Source organism: Lycium ferocissimum, chromosome 2 (assembly GCF_029784015.1).
Source record: "Lycium ferocissimum isolate CSIRO_LF1 chromosome 2, AGI_CSIRO_Lferr_CH_V1, whole genome shotgun sequence".
NCBI classification, from domain to species: Eukaryota; Viridiplantae; Streptophyta; class Magnoliopsida; order Solanales; family Solanaceae; genus Lycium; species Lycium ferocissimum.
The window spans coordinates 37,322,408-37,328,507 of NC_081343.1; positions in this window are offsets into that span (position 1 = coordinate 37,322,408).

The following is a 6,100-nucleotide window of genomic DNA, read 5'->3' on the forward strand; positions in this document are numbered from 1 at the left end:
AACCAGGCAGTCCCCGGTGTTAGTGTGCTTATGCCCTGAAGCCCGCGTTTCTTTCTTTCTTCCTTGTTTATGAACAATCCTACCCAATCCTGAAGGTAGAGACGTATAACCCCTCCCCCTCCCCCCCCCCCGGTGTAAAGAATAAAGACCCAAGTACTTGGATAACCACACCAGAGCGAGGCGTTATAATACGCCATACGATGCTGCCTTGTTAAAAACCTTGACAGGAAAACCGAACGAAGGAAAAAAGATTGCAGCCCGTATTGCGATGACAACCTGCTGCATTTTTCCCATTTATGCATAATATCTTTTCAAATGACTCACATTCCAGTTGCACTGAAGCTTCTTTCCATCTGTATCTTCCAACTGATAAAATATTTTCCCAGTAATCCCAGTAACTTTATATGTTATGTCCCAATTTGAGCCTGATTTGCCCGCATTTACATACCTGGTGTTGTGGGTTACCTTCTGAAGTACCAAGTCCCTGACTTTAAAGTGTCAGAGATTGGTTCGGCGGTTGTATTTTCATTCTATCCACTGCTTTTGTGCCACCATCCATACGTATGCAAGATCCCTATATTCTTCAAGTAAATCCAACCGAACCAACATTGCATTTGAATTGGCCTTCTCATCTGGCTGGAGGTATCGCAAGTTCGGAGTCCCTACTTCGACCAGATTAACGCCTCTACCCCATATACAAGGAAAAATAGTGCTTCTATGGTGCTTGATTTAGCTATGGTTTTGTATACCTAAAGGACCTCTGGTAGTTTAACAACCACGATCCTTTAGCATCCCCCAATTTCTTCTTCATTTTTTGGAATCTAGTCTTGTTAGTTGACTCCGCATGACCGTTTTGGATTATAGTCTGTATTTCTTAAGATGATTGAAGGTGAAACAATCTTGGAATTGATGTGTTCCTGAGTTTTAAGGTAAGATTCTATCTTAATTCCATGTTTATGAGTTTGTATGATGGTTATGCTAGGTTTGGAGTGAAAGGAGTTGGAGAGAATTTTCAAATATGCATTTGAGTTTATGTTGAGATGTAATCTAACTTGAGTCATGATTGTAAATGTGTTTTTAAGCTAAAACCTTGTTCTAAAGATATTAGTTAGTGTTGAGGTTGTATTGAGAATGTTATACTTGGTATAATTGGAAGAAGAAAGTGTATAAGTGTTGTATACAAAGCGTATATTGGGTTGTTTTGATGCAAATCTTAGGGTGAGTAGTGATATGGAATTAAAGAAACTTATATGAGGTTGTTGTTGTGTTGTTGGCTACTAGGTGTACTATAGTGACTAAGGAGATTGGAATACTAGCCGACAGTTTCATTGTGGGATTTTGGTTGATGACTTGAGGTATGTTAAGGCTAACTTTCCTTCTTTTGGCATGATCCGTACGAACGAAACGTAAACGTAATGCTATTCCATAATGATTCCATACTTAGCGGCTAGGGATGTTCCATGTTGATTCATGTTCTAGAATATTATTTTCAGTAAGTCCTTCTTCTTCAGATTCAGTATGATTCATAGAGTCACTTGTTGATGAAAATGCTATCTCATAACAATGTTCGGAGGTGTAACGACCTTACGTCACTCCGACAAATTCAGGATGTAACCTAATATATATATATATATATATATATATATATATATATACACATATACATATATATATATATATATAAACCTATGACCCCACAGGTATTATATACGCGTATATTATGTATTATCTATATGAGGTATGGGGAAGATGACGGCGTTATATACGCACTAACACCTGATCAGTTGGTCACCTGATGATGATGCCCACAGAGGCTTGACATGTGTTATATACGCATATATATGTATGACCAGATGTTATATACGCATATATGTATACATGCACAATAATTTTGCATATCATTGGCCCTTAGAGGCAGTCCAGACATACAGGTTGCATTTATTTTATCAGATGTACTTTTATGTCTCCTTTATGTTACTTTCATGCCTTACATACTCAGTACTTTGTCTGTACTGACGTCCTTTTTCTGGGGGCGCTGCGTTTCATACCCACAGATTCAGGTAGATAAGCTGACGATCTGCTTCCGTAGGTTGCTGCTCAACTGATATTGGAGCACTCCTCTTGTTCCGGAGTTGCTGTTATGTTTTGGTATGTTATACTTTTGTGTACATATGGGTACGGCGGGGCCCTGTCCCAACCTTATTATGTCATATACTCCAGTAGAGGCTTGTAGACAATATAGTATAGTCAGACGTTGTGTGGACCCCTCGGCCTACATTTTTGCTGTATAGTTATCCATGATGGCCTTGTCGGCTTGTATAGTTTTGTCCAACATAGTTTTATAGTATGTCTTTTCGGGCTCATCCCTTTTCAGCATAATTCTCATATGATCTAGGAGATTTCTATCTGATGACCCTCGTGGTCCACCCTTGTTTATGATAATGATATGAAAGCATGATTAGCGGTGCTCTACAAGTAGGGCCTGGGTTCCCATCATGGCTCTCCGGTTGGGTCATGACATCTTTGCACTGGGATAATAGGGAGATGAGGTGATCCGCTTGATATTCAAATCCTCGAGAAACTTGGTGACCTTGGACCCAATGAATTGAGGGTCACTGTCGCAAGCTATTTCCTTCGGGATACCAAAACGGCAGATAATAAGATGTCAAATGAAGTCTATCACCTCCTTCTCATGAATCTTCTTATAGGCTTCTGCTTCAACCCACTTAGAAAAATAATCAGTCATAGCCAGAACAAATCTTACCTGTCCCAGTCCAGAAGGCAGAGGTCCGACTATGTCTATCCCTCACTTCATAAAAGGCCATGGAGACATAATTGGATGCAACTCTTCCCCCCAGCTAGTGCAACATTTGTGTATGGCATTGGCACTTGTCACATTTTTGGACGAATGCCTTTGTATCTTTCTCAATTTAGGTCCAATAGTACCCGACCCTTATCAGTTTTCTCATCAGCTAGTCTGCACCTGAGTGATTACTGCAGATTCCCTCGTGGACTTCCCTCGTTACGTAATTTGCTTCTTTGGGACCCATGCAGCGTGCCAACGGACCATAGTAGAACCTCCAATGTAATATTCTATCTATGATGCAATATCAGCTATCTTTGGCTTTTAGGGATTTGACGCTTTCGGGTCCTCTGGCGGCTTTTCGTGTTTGAGGTAGTCTATGAACTCATTCCTTCAATCCCAGATCCAGCTCGTTGAATTCACCTTATCATATCTTGCAGGGTCTAATGCTGAATAAAGCAGCTGAACCACTGCCTTCGTATTCGAGCCTTCGGATTCTGTGGACGAGCCCAAGTTGACAAAGGCATTTGCTTCCATATTTTGTTCCCTGGGTTCGTGCACCACCGTCCACTCTTGAAACATGAAGAGCAGCTTTAGAACCTTTTTGAGGTACCGTAACATGCGTTCCTCTTTAGCTTCGAACACTTTGTGGATTTGGTTTACCATCAGTAAGGAATCGTACTTTGCATTAATTACCTCTGAGCATAGTTCCCGGGCTAATTCAAGACGAGCAATCAAAGCCTCGTAATCGGCCTTATTGTTATTCAAAGGCACGTTGTGTATTGCTTGCCTCAAAATTTCTCCGGTTGGAGTATGCAAAACTATCCCAGACTAGTGCCCTTAACATTAGATGCTCCAGTATGGAGAAGCCAAACCCCGAGTGTAGTCTTCAAGACCAAGGAGGCTTCCTTTTTCGCTTGAGGGGCCACCCCCGAACTGAAGTTAGCAACAAAGTCCGCTAAGATGCGTGACTTGATCGTAGTCCGGGGTTTGTATTTTATGTCAAATTTACTTAATTCCACTGCCTATTTAGCCAGTCATCCTAAAAGTTCGGGCTTATAAAGTACGTTCTGCTAGGGGAACGTAGTCACTACGGCTATATGGTAGCACTAGAAGTAAGGTCTGAGTTTTTATGATGCCATCACTAAAGCAAAAGCCAGTCTTCCAGAATTGGGTACCGAGTTTCGGCCCTTGACATGATTCTGCTAACATAGTAAACTTGAAATTGCGTACCTTTCTCTTCATAAACTAAAACTGCACTGACTGCTACCTCCGAGACTGCTAGGTATACCAAGAGAGTCGCTCTCCGTCCTTCAATTTTGACATGAGTGGAGGACTGAATAAGTATGCTTTCGGATCATGAAGTGCCTGTTGGCATTTCAGCGTCCATTCAAAGTCATTCTTATTCTTGAGTAGCGAGATGAACTTATGGCACTTTTCTGATGATCGTATGAATCTGTTAAGGGCTGCTATCCGACCGGTCAACCGTTGCATCACCTTGACGTTATCCAGTGAATCGGGAATGTCCTCGATTGCTTTGATTTTGTCCGGGTTCACCTCGGTTCCTCTTTGGGAGACTAGAAAATCCTAGAACTTTCCAGAGCCTACTCCAAAAGCACACTTCTCTTGATTGAGCTTCATATTGAATTTTCTCAGAATTTCGAATGTTTCCTGCAAGTGACTCAAGTGTTCTCCTGCATGGAGACTCTAAACAAGCATGTCATCTATGTAAACTTCCATTGTTTTTCCAGTTTGCTATTCAAACATCTTATTCATAAGTGATAAGAATCGGGTTACTTGAACAAAACAAGATTATAATGCGGAAGCGAAAATATGAAGATTAAAGACAAGAATATAAAGATAGGCGAAATTCAAGAACAAAATCCCCAAATTTCAAGATTAAGTGATAAGAACCCTAATTGGTCTCAGTATTCAAAATTAGCGGATTAAGACTAATTAAGATACTATTAGAGTCAATTCAAGAACTTATATCAAAAGGTGATCTAGACCCCTATTTCGAAGAAATTAGAGACAATAATTAGTATAAGACTAATTACCTTCTTTAATTTACGAATAAGAACCAAAGATATCAAGCACGAATTAATCTTACCTCTTAAAAAGAATCGTTCTTATAAGGTTGCAAGATAAATCCAAAGTAGGCACACACAAATGTGTAAAGTAGAGAAACTCTCAATAATAATAATATTTGTCTAATGAAAATAACAAAATCCACCCCTATATATAGGGGAAACTTATCCCAAATAGAATGGGATTAGAATCTACTTTTATGGAAATAATTAAATACTAACACCTAACTAGGATTAAACTAGGAAGCTTTAAACTAGGAAAGCATGTAAAATAATACCAAAATTCTTCCTAAAATTAACTAACAAGAAAATAAGGGAATAATGGGATAATGTTTGGCATCTAAATACATGCCATATGTGTGCATGTTTGGGCGTGAGAATTTCAGCCCCCTTTGGGCATGATTCTCACGTGTAAAGTAGTCCATCTTGGGCTCTTTATGGGCTCCATGTGAGCCCCTCTTTTTTGGGCATCATGTGGGGCGAATCTTTTCCTTCTTGGACTTGGACTTGGAAATACGTGTAGCACTTAGTCCACCCTTCGTCATAATTCTTGGGCTCTTTTTCCACGAAAAACATCTTTTTGATTTTCCGTTGAAGCCTGTCACCTTTAATGAACGTATGCCACCGTGGATGCTATCATTCCCTTCTTCTTGAAAACAATTCGTCCTCGAATTTGAATCTCGCAAAATCAAGAAGACATGCATTAGTAAACAACATCCATTAACCGAGAGCAATCGGTAGGAATAAAACAAGGTAGTGACCATGTGTCCTCTTCACCCAATTAACCCTAGCATTTATAAATACACCCTTAAAAATCATGTAGACATCATCATCCCAATAGAAAATTTTCCAACATGTATAAGCACAACAAGGTTCTCGTCTAGATGCCATAAAGAATGATACATGTCTCTCCAATTTATCTCTATCAATAAAGTATTTCAATGGGCATGATAAAGACGACATAAAATCTCTAAAACATTCTTCAAATTGAACACTTTTATGATATATCCAAGCATCCTTAATTACACCTCCCACAAATTTTCCCACATAAAAGCTATTCACACAAGCAATAGAGGTTTCAAGAAAGTTAGAAGAACCCTTAAATTCCAAAACAAAATCTCCATTAAATTCAAGCTCATTCTTTTCAAAATCATTGAATTTCAAGTAATTGCTCAATTTCTCAAACAAGGAATCGTGGATGCATTCAACA